This window comes from Mustela nivalis (assembly GCF_964662115.1).
Source record: "Mustela nivalis genome assembly, chromosome: 3".
NCBI lineage: Eukaryota > Metazoa > Chordata > Mammalia > Carnivora > Mustelidae > Mustela > Mustela nivalis.
The window spans coordinates 116,690,830-116,710,397 of NC_139022.1; the positions used below are offsets into that span (position 1 = coordinate 116,690,830).

Sequence of the window (19,568 nt, forward strand, 5' to 3'; positions counted from 1 at the left end):
AGATATAACTCAGTTACCATACAATTCTTTCATCATACAATACCTTCATTATTTAAAGTATACAGTGGTTTTTTAGTATATTAAGTGTTGTGCAGCTGTTGCCACAGTTTAATTCTAGAACATTTTCATCACCCTCAAAAGAAACCCTGTATGTTTACCAGTCACTTAAAGCCTTCATCCCACTCAGCCCTCAGCAACTCTGTATTAATTTTCTGTCTCTGTAGATTTGCCTATTCTGGACATTCCATGTAAATGAAATCATAGAACATGTATCTTTTATGACTGGCTTCTGCTTAGTGTTTTCACATTGGCATCATCAGTACTTCATTCCTTTATTGCTAAGTAATATTGCATTATACTGCTGTGCTGCATTTTGTTTATTCATCATTTGATGGACATTTAGATTGTTTCTACTCTGGCTATTACACCTAAAGTTGCTGTGAACATTTATGTGTAAGTTTTTGTGTGGACATGTTTTCATTTCTCTTGAGTGTATACCTAGCAGTAGAATTCCTGGGCCATATGGCAACTCAGTATTTAATTATTTGAGAAACTTCCAGACTGTTTTCTAAAGTAGCTACCTGTTTTACATTTCTACCATCATTGTATGAGGGTTCCAGTTCCTTCTAATCCTTGCTGTACTTATTTTACTTTTTTTTTTTTAAATTATAGGCATTCTGTTGGGTATGAAATGGTATCTCATTGTGGTTTTGATTTACATTTCTCTAATGACTAATGGTGTTGATCATCTTTTTGTGTGCTTCTTTGCCATTTGTATATTTTCTTTGGGGAAAAGTTGATTCATATCTTTTGCTCATTAAATTTTTTTAAATTATAAAACTCTCATAAAACATACTGAACAGAGAGCCCGATAGGGGCTCGATCCCGAATCCTGGGATCATGACCTCAGCTGAAGGCAGAGGCTTTAACCCACTGAGCCACCCAGGCGCCCCTCTCATAATATATTCTTATAACTGTCTGTATTTCTTTGGTGTTAGCTGTGATGTCTCCTCTTTCACTGGTGATTTTATTTATTTGGGTCCTTTCTCTTTTCTTTTTGATAAGTCTGGCCAGGGGTTTATCAGTCTTACTAAATAAGTCTTTCAAAGAACCAGCTCCTGGTTTTGTTGATCTCTTCTGCTGTTCTTTTGGTTTATGTTTCATTGATATCTGCTCTGATCTTTATTATTTTTCTTTTCCTTCTGTGTTTAAGCTTTATTTGGTCTTCTTTCATCAGCTTCTTTAGGTGTAGGGTTAGGTTGTGTATTTGAAATCTTTCTTGTTTCTTGAGAAAGGCTTGTATTGCTCTATACTTCCCTCTTAGGACAACCTTTGCTGCATCCCAAAGATTTTGGAACAGTTGTGTTTTCTCTTTCTTTCTTTCTTTAAAGATTTTACTTACTTGATAGAAACACAGCAAGAGAAGGAACACAAGCAGGGGGAATGGGAGTTGGAGTAGCAGGCTTCCTACTGAGCGGGGAGCCCAATGCGGGGCCCAATCCAAGGACCCTGGGATTATGACCTGAGCTGAAGGCAGACGCTTAATGACTGAGTCACCCAGGTGCCCCAGAACAGTTGTGTTTTCATTTTCATTTGTTTCTATGAATTTTAAAAATTCTTCTTTAATTTCCTGGTTGACCCATTAATTCTTTAGTAGGATGCTCTTTAGCTTTCATGTATATGAGTTCTTTCCAACTTTCCTTTTGTGACTGAGTTTGAGTTTCAAAGTATTGTGGTTTGAAAATATGCAGGGAATGATCCCAATCTTTTGGTGTCAGTTGAGACTTGATTTGGTATCAGTTGAGACTTGATTTGTGAACCAGGATGTGATCTGTTCTGGAGAATGTTCCATGTGCACTAGAGAGGAATGGGTATTCTGTTGTTTTCGAGTATGTTCCAAATATATCTGTGAAGTCCATCGGGTCCAGTGTATAATTTGAAGCTCTTATTTCCTTATTGATCTTTTGCTTAGATGATCTGTCCATTTCAGTGAGGGGGGGTGTTAAAGGCCCCTACTATTATTATATTATTGTCATTGTGTTCTTTTGATTTTTGTTATTAATTGGCTGCTCCCATGTTAGGGGCATAAATATTTACAATTGTTAGATCTTGTTGGATAGACCTTTTAAGTATGATATAGTATCCTTCCTCATCTCTAATAGTCTTTGGCTTAAAATCTAATTTGTCTGATATAAGGATTGCCACTCCTGCTTTCTTTTGATGTCCACTAGCATGGTAAACGGTTTTCTTTTCTTTTCTTCTTCTTTTTTTTAATATTTTATTTATTTATTTGACAGAGAGCGAGAGAGAGAGCACAAGTAAGCAGAGTGGCAGGAAGAGAGGGAGAGAGAGAAGCAGGCTCTCTGCTGAGCAGGAAGCCCAATGCGGGGCTCGATCCCAGGACCTTGGAATCATGACCCGAGGTGAAGGCAGCCGCTTAACCAGCTGAGCCACCTGGGCCCCCTGGTAAATGGTTTTCTATCCCTTACTTTAAATCTGGAGGTGTCTTTGGGTCTAAAATGAATCTCTTGGAGACAGCATATCAATGGGTCTTGTTTTTTTATCCAGTATGATACCCTGTGTCTTTTGATTGGGGCATTTAGCCCATTTACATTGAGGGTAGCTATTGAAAGATATGAATTGTATTCCTGTGCCATTTGGTACATGTGCCAAAGGATGTGCCATTATATTGTCTGTAAGGTGACTATAACTGTATATTATCTCTATTACTTTGTGGTCTATGTTACTTTCAGGCTTTCTCTTTGCTTAGAGGACCCCTAACAATATTTCTTGTAGGGCTGGTTTAGTGATTGCAAATTCTTTTAGTTTTTGTCCTGGAAGCTTTTTATCTTTCCTATTTTCAGTGATAGCCTAGCTGGATATAGTATTCTTTGCTGAATATTTTTCTCATTTAGCCCTGAGTATATTATGCCAGTCCTTTCTGGGCTGCCAGGTTTCTGTGGCAAGGTCTGCTGCCAATATAATCTTTCTACCATTGTAGGTTACAGATCTTTTGTCCCAAGCTGTTTTCAGGATTTTCCCTTTGTCTCTGAGGTTTGTACGTTTTACTATTAGATGTGAGGATGTTGACCTATTTTTATTGATTTTGAGGGGGATTCTTTGTTCCTCCTGGATTTTGATGCCTATTTCCTTTCCCAGATTAGGGAAGTTCTCTGCTATAGTTTGCTCCAATATACCTTCTGCCCCCTCTCTCTTCGGGGATCCCAATTATTCTAATGTTTCTCCTAATGATATCACTTAATCTCTTGAATTCTCCCCCTCGTAATCCAGTAGCTGTTTATCTCTTTTTTTTCCTCAGCTACTTTATTCTCCATCATTTGGTCTTCTATATCACTAATTCTCTCTTCTGCCTCATTTATCTTAAAAGTCAGAGCCTTCATTTTTCATTGCACCTCATTAATAGCCTTTTTTATTTCAACTTGATTAGCTTTGTTTCTCCAGAAAGGGATTCTCTAGTATCTTCTATGTTTTTTCCAAACCCAGCTAATGTCTTTATAATCGTCATTTTGAACTCTAGGTCTGACATCTTACTAATGTCCATGTTGATTAGGTTCCTGGCAGTCAGTACTGCCTCTTATTCTTTTTCTTTTCTTTTTTTTTTTTTTTTTTTGAGGTGAGTTTTTCCATTTTGTTATTTTGTCCAGAGAGGAATAGATGAATGAGAGAATAAAATACTAAAAGGGTATCAATGACCCCAGAAAAATGTACACTAAACAAATCAGAAGAGACCTGAAACCAGGGGGGTGGAAAGAAAGACAGAAAGAAAGAAAAAAAGAATATGATCATGCTGGTGAATAGAACAGAAGCACAGACTAGATTTTGGGTGTATTTTGGTCTGTTAGAAGAAACTGCCTCCCAAAATTTTAAAGAAAGAAAAACATATATAAGGGTAATTACAACAAAGGGATGGTATAGGACTGCAAAGATGAAATTAAAAAGGATTTTAAAAAAGGAATTGATAAGAAGTTGATTGACAAAAAGAAAAAGGAAAAAAAAAGAGAATGTGATCAGGTGGATGAATAGAACAAAGCCATACACTAGATTTAGGGTATATTTTGGTCTATTAGAAGAAACTGCATCCCAAAATTTTAAAGGAAGAAAAATTTATGTGTATACAAAAAATAAGGTTATATACAATGAAGGGGTAAAATATCACTGTAAAAATGAAAATTAAAAAAATTTTTTAAAGGGTTGATTAGACAAGAAGTTGGTTAAAAAAGGAAAGAAGAGGGGTGCCTGGGTGTCTCAGTTGTTAAGTGTCTGCGTTCAGCTCAGGTTATGATCCCAGGGTCCTGGGATCAAGCCCTGTATCGGGCTCCCTGCTTAGTGGGAAGCCTGCTTCTCCCTCTCCCACTCCTCCTGCTTGTGTTCCCTCTCTCGTTGTCTTTCTCTCTGTCAAATAAATAAATAAATAAAATCTTTATAAAAAAGAAGAAAAATACTTAAAAAAACCCAAATAGAAAAATTTTTTTTTTAATTTACTTTGAAAGACTAAAGAATCATGGGAAAAAAACCATGAATTCTATATGCTGTATCCCCTACCACTGGAGTTTTGCCCTTCTTATTGATCAGTAAAGTTGGTCTTGGCCTTATGTCATTGCTGATCTTCTGGGGGAGGGGCCTGTTGGAGTGATTCTCAAATGTCTTTGCCCCAGGTGGAATTGCACCACCTTGCCAGGGGCCACTTAGTAATCTGCCTGGGTTTCCTTGTAGGCTTTCCCTACATCTTTAGGGGAGGAGAATGAAAATTGCGGTCTCCCATTCTCTGGCCCTGGAGAAGCCAAGAGCTTGGGGTCCCGCTACTCAGGGCACCCTCAAAGAAAAGCAGTCAATTACTCCTGTCTCCCTGGTCTCCAGTTGCACTCTGTGCTCACCTGGCCTGTCACTGAGTGTTTCTGTGTCTGGCATTTAACCCTGTTTAGAGTCTCCAGACCCAGTAGATTTCTCAAGTGAGCTCCTGTGCCACTTGTCCCAGGAGAGGAAGTCTCCCACTCCCACTTGAAGAGCAGTGGCCCAACTGTGCTGCAGATCACAGTTTATGGCAACCCTGCCCTGAGAGCTCACTCCTGGGCTCATTCTTTGTTGCTGGCTTCCCCAGTCAGACACCTGGTAGCTTTGCTGCACTCAGGCACCCTTAGTCTTTTTGTGACCCCGAGGGTCCTGAGACCACACTGTCCCAGCAAGGGTTCCACCCACCATAAAGCCACAAAGCAATGCCCCTCACTGGAGCAGACTTCTAAAAGTTCCGATTTTATACTCTGCTGCTCTATCACTCCTGACAGAGGCTTTCTCTCCCCACCCCCTGCAGTCTGTCTTTCCATATATCACCTCAGATTCATTTCTCTGCACTTCTCTGCACATCCTACCTTCCAGAAGGTGGTCGCTTTTCTGTTTGTAGGGTTGCTGCTATTCTTTCTTTGATTTCCTATTGAGTCTGCTGTAGGTGGTTTGATAACTATCTAGATGAATTCCTGGGACCAGATGAAATTTAGTAGGTCTCCTACTCCTCTGCCATCTTGCTAATAACCCGTCCTGGGGTGAGGGGAAATATATATATATATATGTTTGCAGCAAAATTGAGGGGAAGATAATGTGATTTTTCCATTTACCCCTTACTTCATACATGTATAGCTGCCTTCATCAGAGTGGAACACTTGTTACAATTGATGAACATGGATTGACATATTGTATGTCAATAGTCCATAGTTTACATTGACATTCACTTTTGGTGTTATCCATTCTCTGGGTTTTGACAAATATATAATAATGTGTATCCATCATTATGGTATCATACATTTTCACTGTCCTAAAAAATCCCTTGTGCCCTCCCTATTTATCCTGCCCCCTGCTAATCTCTTATAACCACTGCTCTTTTTACTATCTCCATAGTGCTGCCTTTTCCAGAATGTCATATAAGTTGGAATCCTGCTGTGAAGCCTTTTCTAGTTGGATTTTTTCACTTAATAGTATGTGTATAAGGGGGCATCTGGGTGGCTTAGTGGGTTAAAGCCTCTGCCTTCAGCTCAGGTCATGATCTCAGGGTCCTGGGATCGAGCCCCGCATAAGGCTCTCTGCTCAGCAGGGAGCCTGCTTCCCTTCCTCTCTCTCTGCCTGCCTCTCTGACTGCTTGTGATCTCTGTCTGTCAAATAAATAAATAAAATCTTTAAAAAAAATATGCGTATGAGGTTCTTCTGGGTCTTTTTATGTTTTGGTGGATCATTTCTTTTTATAGGTGAATAATTTCATTTTCTGAATAACATTGTTTATTCACTCACCTACTGAAGGTCATTTTGACTGCTTCTAAGTTTTAGCAATTTAGACTAAAGCTTCTGTGAACATCTGTGTGCATTTGTGTGCATCTTTTTTGGGTAGCTAACCAAAGAGTATGATTGCTGGATTGTATGGTAAGAGTATGTTTGGTTTTGTAAATCGCCAAACTGTTTTCCAAAGTGTCTTGTCATTTTGCATTCCCAGCAGCAATGAATGAGAGTTCCTGTTGCTCCACATCCTCACCAGCATTTGGTATTTTCAGTGTTCCAGTATTTGGTCATTCTAATAGGTGTATAGTTAATATCTCATTATTGTTTTAATTTGCATTTCCCTGATGACATATATGGAATATCTTTTCATATGCTTATTTGCTATCTATATCTTAGTGAAGTATCTGGTACGGTCTTTGGCTCAGTTTTTGTTTGGTTTGTTTTCTTGTTGAGTTTTAAAAGTTTTTTGTAACATTTCTTTATAAGATGTGTCTTTTTTTTTTTAAGTTTTTTTTTTTTTAAGTTTTTAATTTTTATAAACATATATTTTTATCCCCAGGCGTACAGGTCTGTGAATCACCAGGTTTACACACTTCACAGCACTCACCAAAGCACATACCCTTCCCAATGTCCATAATCCCACCCCCTTCTCCCAAACCCCCTCCCCCCAGCAACCCTCAGTTTGTTTTGAGAGATTAAGAGTCACTTATGGTTTGTCTCCCTCCCAATCCCATCTTGTTTCATTGATTCTTCTCCTACCCACTTAAGCCCCCATGTTGCATCACCACTTCCTCATATCAGGGAGATCATATGATAGTTGTCTTTCTCTGCTTGACTTATTTCACTAAGCATGATACGCTCTAGTTCCATCCATGTTGTCGCAAATGGCAAGATTTCATTTCTTTTGATGGCTGCATAGTATTCCATTGTGTATATGTACCACATCTTCTTGATCCATTCATCTGTTGATGGACATCTAGGTTCTTTCCATAGTTTGGCTATTGTGGACATTGCTGCTATAAACATTCGGGTGCACGTGCCCCTTTGGATCACTGCGTTTGTATCTTTAGGGTAAATACCCAATAGTGCAATTGCTGGGTCATAGGGCAGTTCTATTTTCAACATTTTGAGGAACCTCCATGCTGTTTTCCAGAGTGGCTGCACCAGCTTGCATTCCCACCAACAGTGTAGGAGGGTTCTCCTTTCTCCGCATCCTCGCCAGCATCTGTCATTTCCTGACTTGTTTATTTTAGCCATTCTGACTGGTGTGAGGTGATATCTCATTGTGGTTTTGATTTGTATTTCCCTGATGCCGAGTGATATGGAGCACTTTTTCATGTGTCTGTTGGCCATCTGGATGTCTTCTTTGCAGAAATGTCTGTTCATGTCCTCTGCCCATTTCTTGATTGGATTATTTGTTCTTTGGGTGTTGAGTTTGCTAAGTTCTTTATAGATTCTGGACACTAGTCCTTTATCTGATATGTCGTTTGCAAATATCTTCTCCCATTCTGTCAGTTGTCTTTTGATTTTGTTAACTGTTTCCTTTGCTGTGCAAAAGCTTTTGATCTTGATGAAATCCCAATAGTTCATTTTTGCCCTTGCTTCCCTTGCCTTTGGCATTGTTCCTAGGAAGATGTTGCTGCGGCTGAGGTCGAAGAGGTTGCTGCCTGTGTTCTCCTCAAGGATTTTGATGGATTCCTTTCACACGTTGAGGTCCTTCATCCATTTTGAGTCTGTTTTTGTGTGTGGTGTAAGGAAATGGTCCAATTTCATTTTTCTGCATGTGGCTGTCCAATTTTCCCAGCACCATTTATTGAAGAGGCTGTCTTTTTTCTTTTTTCTTTTTTTTTTAAGATTTTATTTATTTATTTGACAGAGAGAGATCACAAGTAGGCAGAGAGGCAGGCAGAGAGAGAGAGAGGAGGAAGCAGGCTCCCCGCTGAGCAGTGAACCCGATGCGGGCCTCGATCCCAGGACCCTGAGATCATGACCTGAGCCGAAGGCAGTGGCTCACCCCACTGAGCCACCCAGGCGCCCGAGGCTGTCTTTTTTCCATTGGACATTCTTTCCTGCTTTGTCGAAGATTAGTTGACCATAGAGTTGAGGGTCTATTTCTGGGCTCTCTATTCTGTTCCATTGATCTATGTGTCTGTTTTTGTGCCCGTACCATGCTGTATTGATGATGACAGCTTTGTAATAGAGCTTGAAGTCTGGAATTGTGATGCCACCAACGTTGGCTTTCTTTTTCAATATCCCTTTGGCTATTCGAGGTCTTTTCTGGTTCCATATAAATTTTAGAATTATTTGTTCCATTTCTTTGAAAAAGATGGATGGTACTTTGATAGGAATTGCATTAAATGTGTAGATTGCTTTAGGTAGCATAGACATTTTCACAATATTTATTCTTCCAATCCAGGAGCATGGAACATTTTTCCATTTCTTTGTGTCTTCCTCAATTTCTTTCATGAGTCCTTTATAGTTTTCTGAGTATAGATTCTGTGCCTCTTTGGTTAGGTTTATTCCTAGGTATCTTATGGTTTTGGGTGCAATTGTAAATGGGATTGACTCCTTAATTTCTCTTTCTTCTGTCTTGCTGTTGGTGTAGAGAAATGCAACTGATTTCTGTGCATTGATTTTATATCCTGACACTTTACTGAATTCCTGTATAAGTTCTAGCAGTTTTGGAGTGGAGTCTTTTGGGTTTTCCATATATAGTATCAAATCATCTGCGAAGAGTGATAATTTGACTTCTTCTTTGCCAATTTGGATGCCTTTAATTTCCTTTTGTTGTCTGATTGCTGAGGCTAGGACTTCTAGTACTATGTTGAAGAGCAGTGGTGAGAAGAATTGAAAAAAATCATGGAAACAAATGATAATGAAAATACAACGGTTCAAAATCTGTGGGACACAACAAAGGCAGTCCTGAGAGGAAAATATATAGCGGTACAAGCCTTTCTCAAGAAACAAGAAAGGTCTCAGGTACACAACCTAACCCTACACCTAAAGGAGCTGGAGAAAGAACAAGAAAGAAACCCTAAGCCAAGCAGGAGAAGAGAAATCATAAAGATCAGAGCAGAAATCAATGAAATAGAAACCAAAAAGACAATAGAGCAAATCAACGAAACTAGGAGCTGGTTCTTTGAAAGAATTAATAAAATTGATAAACCCCTGGCCAGACTTATCAGAAAGAAAAGAGAAAGGACCCAAATAAATAAAATCATGAATGAAAGAGGAGAGATCACAACTAACACCAAAGAAATACAAACTATTATAAGAACATACTATGAGCAACTCTACGCCAACAAATAAGATGTGTCTTTTATAAATACTTTCTCCCAATCTGTGTCTTGTCTTCTCATTCTCTTGATATTATCCTTTGCAGAGCCGGAATTTTTATTATTAATGAAGTCTAGTTTATCAATTACTACTTTCATGGATTATGCCTTTGATGTGTCTGAAAAGTCATTGCCATACTGAAGTTCATCTGGATTTTCTCTTATGTTATCTTCTAGGAGTTTTATAGATTTGTCTATAATATTTTGGTCTATGTACTATTTTGAGTTAATTTGGGTAAGGTGTTAGGTCATTGTCTAGATTCATTTTATGGATATTCAGTTTTTCCAGCAACATTTGCTGAACATACTCTGTTTGCTTCATTGTATTGCCTTTACTCTTTTGTCACAGATCAGGTGACTATATGGGTGTATTTCTCCAGTCTCTATTCTGTTTCATTGAACTATTTGGGTTTTTGCTACTACCAAATTGTTTTTGATTACTGTAGCTTTATGTAATAAGTTTTGAAGTTGGGTAGCATCAGTCCTCCAACTTTTTCTCCTTAAATTTTATGGTGAGTCTTCTGCATCTTTCACCTTCTTCATATAAACTTTAGAATGAATTTGTTGATATCTGTAATATAACTTGCTGGGATTTTGATTGGGATTGCATTGAATCTGCAGAGCAAATTGGGAGTAACTGACATCCTGACAGTGTAGAGTTTTTCTGTCTGTGAACATGGACCATCTCTTTATTTATTTCTTCTTTGATTTTATTCATCAGAGACTTGTAGTTTTTCTCATGTAGATTTTATACATTATTTTGTTTGATGTATACCTAAATTATAAGTATTTCATTTGGCGGATGCTAATAAATTCTATTCTGTTGTAAATTTTAAATTACACTGTTCGTTGTTGGTATATGGGAATGTGGTTAATAAATTGTATTTTATTGTAAATTTTAAATTACACTTGCTCATTGTCAGTATATGGGAATGTGGTTAACTTTTGTATGTTAACCTTATATCCTGTAACCTTCCTGTAATTGTTTTACTAGTTCCAGGAGGGTTTTTTGTCAGTTCCTTTTGATACTCTACATAGATGATCATGTTATCTGTGTACAAAGACAATTTTCTTTCTTCCCATCCGTATGTATTTCCTTTTCTTGTTTTTGTATTGGTTAGTATGTCCACTATGATGTAGAAAGGGAATGGTGAGAGTTTGACATCCTTGCCTTTTTCTTGTCCTTAGTGGAAAAGCTTTGAGTTCTTCCATTAAGCCTGATTTTAGCTGTATGTTTTTTGTAGACTTTTTTTTTTAATCAGGTTGAGGAAGTTCCCCTCTATTCCTAATTTGTTGAGAGTTTTTATCATGAAAGGTGTTTGATTTTGCCCAGTGCTTTTTCTGCACCTATTTTTATAATCATGTGATTTTCCTTTTTTATCCTGTTGATGTGTTGGTAACATTCACTTTTGAGTGTTACACCAGCAATGCATATCAGGGATAAAATTGACTTGGTCGTGGTGTATAATTCGTATGCGTTGTTGGATTTGATTTGCCAATGTTTTAAACATTTTTTTTTTTTTTTTTTGATTTGCCAATGTTTTGTGAAGAATTTTTGCATCTGGCATGCCTGGGTGGCTCAGTCGGTTAAGTGTCTGCCTTCAGCTCAGGTGATGATCCTGGGGTCCTGGGATCGAGTCCCACATCAGGCTCCTTGCTTGGCAGGGAGTCTGCTTCTCCCTCTGCCTGCCACTTCCCCTGCTTGTACTCTCTGTCTCTGTGTCAAATTAAAAAAATGAAATAAAAGAATTTTTGCATCTGTGTTCATGAGAGATATTCATCTGTAGTTTTCTTGTAATATATTTTAGTATTAGGGTTAATGATGGTCTTATAGATTGAATTAGAAAGTGTGACCTCTTTTTCTATCCTCTGAAACAGATTATAGAGAATTTGTATTATTTCTTACTTAAATGTTTAGTAGAATTCACCAGTGAACCCATCTGGGCCTGATGCTTTTTGGTTTTGGAAGGTTATTAATTATGGGTTCTGTTTTTATGTAGATATAAACTTATTCAGATTGTCTATTTCTTATGTCAATTTGGGCATATTTTGTCTTTCAAGGAATTGGTCCGTTTCATCTAGGTTACCAGATTTGTGAGTATGGAGTTGTTTGTAGTATTCCTTACCTGTTTTTTAAATGTCCACAAGATGTGTGGTACTGTCCCCTTTGATTTCTCATAGTAGTAATTTATGTCCTCTCTCTTAGCCTGACTAGAATCTTATCAATTTTATTGATCATCTTAAAGAACCAGCTTTTGGTTTGTCTCACCTTGTCTATTGATTGATTGATTGATTGATTTCTTTCTTTCTTTTTTTTTCTTTAAAGAAAATGTGAGAGAGAGAGAGAATGAGCTGGGGGAGCGGGTGCAGGGGAAGAGGGAGAAGCAGATACCCCTCTGAGCCGAGAGCCTGTTACAGAGGCTCAATCCCAGATCATGACCTGAGCTGAAATCAAGAGTTGGATGCTTAACTGTCTGAGTCACCCAGGTGCCCTTAAGTTGAGGTATTTTTCCTTTAAACCCACTTTGTTGTGAGTTTTTATCATGAATGGATGATGAACTTTGTCAAGTGCTTTTTCTGAATCTTTTGAGATGGTCATATGATTTTTATCCTTCATTTTGTTTATTGAAATATAATTAACATACAGTGTTCATTTTAGGTGTACAACATACTGATTCAATAATTTTTTTGATTCAACAGTTCTTTACATTACTAAGTTCTTATAGCCTAATAAGTGTGGTCACCATCTGTTACTATACAACATTATTACAATATTATTGACTTTATTCCCTATGCTATACCACCTATTTACTTTAAATCTGTAGTTGTGCCTTTCCGTCGGGCGGCAGCCATCAGCTCAAAGGTAGGCCAAGATGGGCGCTTACAAGTACATCCAGGAGCTATGGAGGAAGAAGCAGTCCGATGTAATGCGCTTTCTTCTCAGGGTGCGCTGCTGGCAGTACCGCCAGCTCTCTGCGCTCCACAGGGCCCCCCGCCCAACCCGGCCCGATAAAGCGCACAGGCTGGGGTACGAGGCCAAGCAAGGTTATGTCATATATCGGATTCGTGTGCGTCGTGGTGGCCGCAAACGCCCGGTTCCTAAGGGTGCTACCTACGGCAAGCCTGTCCATCATGGTGTTAATCAGCTCAAGTTTGCACGAAGCCTTCAGTCTGTTGCAGAGGAGCGAGCTGGACGTCACTGCGGGGCTCTAAGAGTCTTGAATTCTTACTGGGTTGGTGAAGATTCCACATACAAATTCTTTGAGGTTATCCTCATTGATCCATTCCATAAAGCTATCAGAAGAAATCCTGATACCCAGTGGATCACCAAACCAGTCCACAAGCACAGGGAGATGCGAGGGCTGACATCTGCAGGCCGAAAGAGCCGTGGCCTTGGAAAGGGTCACAAGTTCCACCACACTATTGGTGGTTCTCGCCGTGCGGCATGGAGAAGACGCAATACTCTCCAGCTCCACCGTTACCGCTAATCAAAGTAATGTTTGTAAAATTCTTACCTAATAAACAATTTAGGACAGTTAAAAAAAAAAAAATCTGTAGTTGTCTATTTATTTATTTATTTATTTGAGAGAGAGTGAGCGAGCATGAGCGGGGTAGGGGTCAGAGGGAAAAGAAGAAGCCGACTCTCCCCACTGAGCAGGGAGCTCAATATCGGCTTGATCCCAGGACCAGGAGATCATGACCTGAGCTGAAGGCAGGCACTTAACTGACTGGGCTACCAAGGCACACCTGTAGTTGTCTTTATATTTAAAGTGGGTTTCTGGGGTGCCTGGCTGGCCCAGTCAGTGGAACTTGTGACTCCTGATCTCAGGGTTGTGAGTTTGAGCCCCACATTGGGTGTGGAGATTACTAAAAAAAATCTTTTTTAAAAAAAGCATAGTGGGTTTCTTGTAGAGTTTGGTGTTATATTTTGATCCACTCTGAAAGTCTCTGCCTTATAATTGGTGCATTTAGTCTGTGGTGGCATTAAAGGTGATTATTAATATAGTTGGATTAATATCTACCTTATTTGTTACTGTTATCTGTTTTTGCCCCTCTTTTTCATTCCCATTTTTGTCTTCTACTCTTTCTCTGCATTTTGTGGTTTTAATTGAGCATCTTACATGTTTCTCTTCTTTCTTTTTTAAACATTTCAGTTGTAATTCTTTCTTTACAATTTTTAGTGGTTGCCCTAGAGTTTGCAGTATACCTTTACAACTAATCCAAGTCCATTTTCAAATAACACTACAATGTGTACTTTATAATGTTATGTTATATATAATGTTGTATATAAATAAATAATGTTATAGTGTACTTTATAATATTATGTGTACTTTATAATAACAAAATTATGCTAATTCCTCTCATTCCTTGTATCGTTGTTATTTACTTCACAAATGCAGACACATATATGAAAATAGGATTTATAAACATACACAAATACTTTAATAGTATTAGCTTTTTGAGCAAACTGTTTTGTTAGATTAAGAATAAGAAAAATAAGTTTTTATTTTACCTTCATTTATTTCTTCTTTGATACTCTTCCTTTGTTTATGTATATCTGAGTGGTTGTTTTTTTTTTTTTTTTAAGATTTTATTTATTTGCCAGAAAGAGAGACAGCGAGAGAGGGAATACAAGCAGAGGGAGTGGAGAAGGAGAGGCAGGCTTCCTGCTGAGCAGGCAGCCAGATGCAGAGCTCTATCCCAGGACCCTGGGATCATGACCTGAGCTGAATGCAGATGCTTAACAACTGAGCCACTCAGGAGCCCTCATATCTGAGTTTTTGACCTCTGACTAAGGAACTTCTTCCAACATGTCTTGCCAGGCAGGTTTCCTGGCAACAGATTCGCTCCGTTTTTGTCTGAGGAAGTCTTTATTTCTTCTTCACTTTTGAAGAATAATTTGCAGGGTATTGGAATTCTGTGTTGGTGGGTTTTTTTCTTTCAACAGTAAACATTTCACTCCACTCTCTTTTTGCTTGCGTGGTTTCTGAGAAGTCAGATGTAATTCTTATACTTTTAAAAAATTTCGTTTTTTAAATTAAATTTAATTTTTAAAAATTTAAATTCAGTAATTCACATATAATGTATTACTGGTTTCAGAGATAGAGGTCAGTGATTCATCGTCTTAGAGAACACCTAGTGTTCATTACATCACGTCCCTTCCTTAATGTCAAGCACCCAGTTACACCATCCCCCTCACCTTCTTCCCCTAATTCTTAATATTATTTCTGTATAGGTAAGGTGTTTTTTTCCTATGGCTCTTTTAGGATTTTTTCTTTATCTTAGATTATTTTAAAGTTTGAAAATATTATGTCTTAAGTGTAGTGTGGGTTTTGGGTGTGTTTTGTTTTGTTTTTTTAGCTTCCTGGATCTATGTTTTGGTATCTGACATTAATTTGGGGGAAATTCTGAATCATTACTATTTCACATGGGTTTTTTTTTTTTTTCTCCTTCCTCTCTTTTCCTTATGGTAATTCCATTATGTGTGTGTCACTCCTTTTGTAATTGTCGTATAGTCCTTGGATATTGTTTTATTCCTTTTCAGTCTTTGTTCTCTTTACTTTTTAGTTTTGGAGATTTCTTCGATATATACTCAGTTGTGTCTAATCTAATAAGCTCATCAAAGGCATTCTTCATTTCTGTTGTAGTGTTTTTGATCTCTAGCATTTCTTTTTGGTTCTTTCTTAGGATTCCCATCTCCTTATTTATATTGTCCATCTGTCCTTGCATGTTCTCTACTTTATCCATGAGAGCCCTTAGCATATTAATCATAGTTGTTTTATTTATTTATTTAGAAACATTTTTCTTGGAGGGCAGAGGGAAAGGGAGAGAGAGAATCCCAAGTAGACCATGCCCAGTGCAGAACCTTGATGCAGGGCTTGGTCTCACAACCCTGAGATCACGACCCTAGGCAAGATCAGGAGTTGGATGCTTAACAATCTGAGCCATCCAGGTGCCCCTAATATAATATTTTATTTTATTTTTTTAAAGATTTTATTTATTTATTTGACAGACAGAGATCACAAGTAGACAGAGAGTCAGGCAGAGAGAGAGAGACGAGGAAGCAGGCTCCCCGCTGCGCAGAGAGCCCCATGCGGGCCTCGATCCCAGGATCCTGAGATCATGACCTGAGCCAAAGGCAGAGGCTTTAACCCACTGAGCCACCCAGGTGCCCCAATCATAGTATTTTAAAACTCTAGTCTGATAACTCCCATATCTCTGCCATGTCTGGTTCTGATGCTTACTCTGTCTTTTCAGTTTGTGTTTTTGTTTTTTTGTATGCCTTGTAATTTTTTCTTGATAGCTGGACATATAATGTAGCAGGTAGAAAGAAACTATTATAAATGAGTCTTTGGTGATATGCTGGTAAGGTATGAGGGTAGAGAAAGTATTCTGCAGGTCTGTGGTTAGGTGTCAGTCTTTCAGTGTCTGTGCCTCTGGACTGTGAACCTCACATGTGTTTCTCAGTTTTTTTCACCCCCTCTTCCTTTATGTGGAACAGGATGCTTAGAATTCACTATTTCTGGGGCGTCCTGGGATCGAGCCCCACATCTGGCTCTCTGCTCTGCGGGGAGCCTGCTTCCTCCTCTCTCTCTCTGCCTGCCTCTCTGCCTACTTGTGATCTCTGTCTGTCAAATAAATAAATAAAATCTTAAAAAAAAAAAAAAGAATTCACTATTTCCCCCTTTTTTTTTTTTGCGTCAGTTTGATACAGATCATACCCCATAAGTGTAGGCTCTGATTAACTAGTTTGACCTAGAACACACCCTCTTAAAAAGAACAGAGTATTCTGACATAATTCAAAATAGTTCCTTTTCCTCTCCCTCTGTGGGATGCTCAAGAGAAAATTTTTGCTATATTTATTGTGAGAACACTAGTTGCACTCGTTATATACCCAACAAAAGTGTGGGGGTTTGCTATGACTGAGTTCCTGTGGAGTTTTTAATGCTCAGACTTGTCATGCACTGAGCCTCCAGTAATATGTCAATTATAGTTTATGCTTTTCTACCCTGGCGGTGGTTTCTATAGAGCTTTCCACTATTGAATCTCTGCTCTGATAAACCCTGACTCCCTGTGTTCCCCTGTTGATCTCTTTGTTTGGGGGCAGTAGTTTGCCCTGTGTTTTCCCCTTTCATGGATTCAAGAAGAGCTGTTGATTTTTTAGTCTTTTCAGCTTTTTACTTCTTGTTAGGACAGAATGGCGACTTTTAAGTTCTTACATGTGGAACCAGAAATTGGTTGGGTCGTCCCCATTATATTTTCTTCTGGCCTTTATGCAGTTTATCATTTTTATATGTTTTTGTAATTAGCATTTTGATGATAACAACTCAGTCTCTTGAGTTAGCATACTATAAATTTACTTAACCATTGCCTTTTTTTAAGGCATTTAAGTCCGTACTCTTAGAGATGATAGTATAGTGGACATCTTTTTGTGTATAGCACTTCTTTTCAGTGACTGCCTAGGGTCAGTTCTCAAATATGGTATCAATTCATTTGAGAATGCACATCTATAAAGGTTATGACATGGTGCCTTTCAAATGTGTTTTATAGATTTACATTTTAACTGCCTGTATATAGGTATATCAGCTTTACCACAGTTGTTTTGGAAAAGAAAGTTTTTAGGAAAAGATTTCAGCAGGAAAATAATTTATCTTGTTCATTTTTTTGTTATATGAAATGTTCCCTTTCAGCCATTTCAAATACCCCCAAATTATACAGGTTCTCTTGATATAGGTACTGTCTAATTTTGTGATTTGGTTTGTTAACAGCCTGTTTGCACATCTCAGTGGGAGGCTAACCTGGATGTTGGGAGATTTTAATCATCATAAATTATGATCAGCATAATCAGCCTCACGCAAATTGTGTACTACTGTGTGTTTAGCTCAGCAGAATCATTTGATAAGCTGAGTGAGTCAGTTTATTTAGAGATGCTAAGGTTGACACTTGCTCATATTTTCCTTATAGGTGCACGATCTGGGGAAAAACTTTTTCCTTTTCTACTAATGATTAGGTATTTATATAGTAGAGAAGTTAAGTAAAATGAATCCTAGTCAACAGTGATTTTTATTGGACTTTAGTCTCAGTTTATGGTTGATATGTGAAAATAAGAGACGGTTATAGTGAGTAACTTAATTCTGATTGTGGTTAAAATTAAATACGTAACAGTAGCTTTGTCAAGTTATGTTGTTATAGGCTGTTAATAAAATATACATAAAATGACTGTTAGAAAGATAATCTGAATTGAGGTTTTGGATTTCTTTAATTAATACATAATGACAATACATAATTTAATTATTAATTGATAGTGAACAATTATTGGATCGTTGTTATGTGCCAATCACTTTTTAAGCATTTTACATGTATTAGATTAATCCTCATAACAGCCTTAAATATTATTACCTCAAGTTTATATATGTTTGACCTAAAATAAGTATTACAGAGTCATGGCATTTACATGAGAATCCCTAAAGTCAAGAGTATAATTACTCTACATGCATGTCCACAATAGATTAAATGAAACAAAGTAAAAAGGGAGAGGGAGATTATTAAAGACCAGCGCCAGTACCCAGGTATACAGGATAAGTAACCTGTTGAAGACTAGACAACTAAAGAAGCAAAAATCAAGTTCTAAACCCAACACTGCTTCTGGAGCTTCCTTCCTGTGTACTAGAAAACAGAAACACACTGTGTTACTAAATTAAAGTTTTTGTTCTAATGATGGAGCAAGAGGGAAGAATCTGGAGAATACATCAGCTAATGTAGCAAAGTGTAATCTCTCCAGAACTTTAAGGGAAATAAGGTGTTTTGAAAAGGAGAGTATTACAAAGAACTCAAAATGATCTCTTTTGCATTATATGGTTCTTGGTTCTCTTAAATTGAACTTAAAGATGTAATCAATTTTTTTTTTTTGGATTTAGTGACTCAATAGGAATGTCAGTGTTTCTCACTTCAGCTATTTTAGTGGCATTAGTACCATCTGAAATTTTTTTTCTTTTTTTTAAGATTTTTTTATTTATTTGACAGACAGAGGTCACAAATAGGCAAGAGAGGCAGGCAGGGAGAGAGAGGAGGAAGCAGGATCTCTGCTGAGCAGAGAGCACAATGTGGGGCTCGATCCCAGGACCCTGGGATCATGACCTGAGCTGAAAGCAGAGGCTTTAGCCCACTGAGCCACCCAGGTGCCCCCATCTCAAATTTTTTAAAAAAATACTTATTTGAGAGAGAGGGTGAGAGAACATGAGTGCGGGGGAGGGGCAGAAAGAGGGGTAGAAGCAGACTCCCCACTGAATGCATAGTACATTCTAGGGCTCAATCCCAGGACCCTTGAGATCATGGTCTGAGCTGAAGTCAGATGCAACCCAGGCACCCCTACTGTCTCATTTTAATTTGCATTTTCCTGATGACTAATGATCTATTCATGTGCTTATTAGTCATTCCGGTATTTTCTTTTGTGAAGTATCTGTTTAGATCCCCTTCTCATTATTTTAAAATTTAGATTACTTGTTTTCTTATTAAATTGAAGGAATTCTTTATTTTGGATATAAGTCCTTTGTCAGATTACATATCTAATGTATGAATATATGTTGCAAATGTGTGCTCTCATTTTGTGTCTTATCTTTTTATTTTCTTAAGAAGATTTAAATTTTGATGAAGTCCACTTTTTTCTTTTATGCTTTTTTCTGAGTCTTGTCTAAGCAATCTTTGAGTACCCCAAGATTACAAGGGTTTTCACTTACGTTTTCTTCTAGAATTTTTATAGTTTAGCTTCTGTATTTAGATGTGTGATCCATTTTGAGTTAATTTTTATATATAGTGTGAGATAAGGGTTGGGGATAATTTTTCTCATGGATATCCAGTTGTTGTACCAGTGTGTGTTGAAAAGCCTGTCCTTGTTGTTGAAAATCAATGTGTGGGTCTATTCCTGAATTTTCTGTTCCATTAAACAAGCTT

At 37.8% G+C, this 19,568-nt stretch overlaps 1 protein-coding gene and 1 pseudogene across 8 annotated transcripts in view; both read left to right on the forward strand.

Annotated features, from left to right (window-relative positions):
• Positions 1-19,568, forward strand: part of UIMC1 (ubiquitin interaction motif containing 1) — a 173,772-nt gene that overhangs the window by 89,703 nt on the left and 64,501 nt on the right. The gene's annotated exons all lie outside the window — the stretch shown is intronic.
• On the forward strand, positions 12,427-13,168 carry LOC309860734 (large ribosomal subunit protein eL15 pseudogene; annotated as a pseudogene). Its single transcript has one exon. The product of its transcript is annotated as a large ribosomal subunit protein eL15 pseudogene (transcript).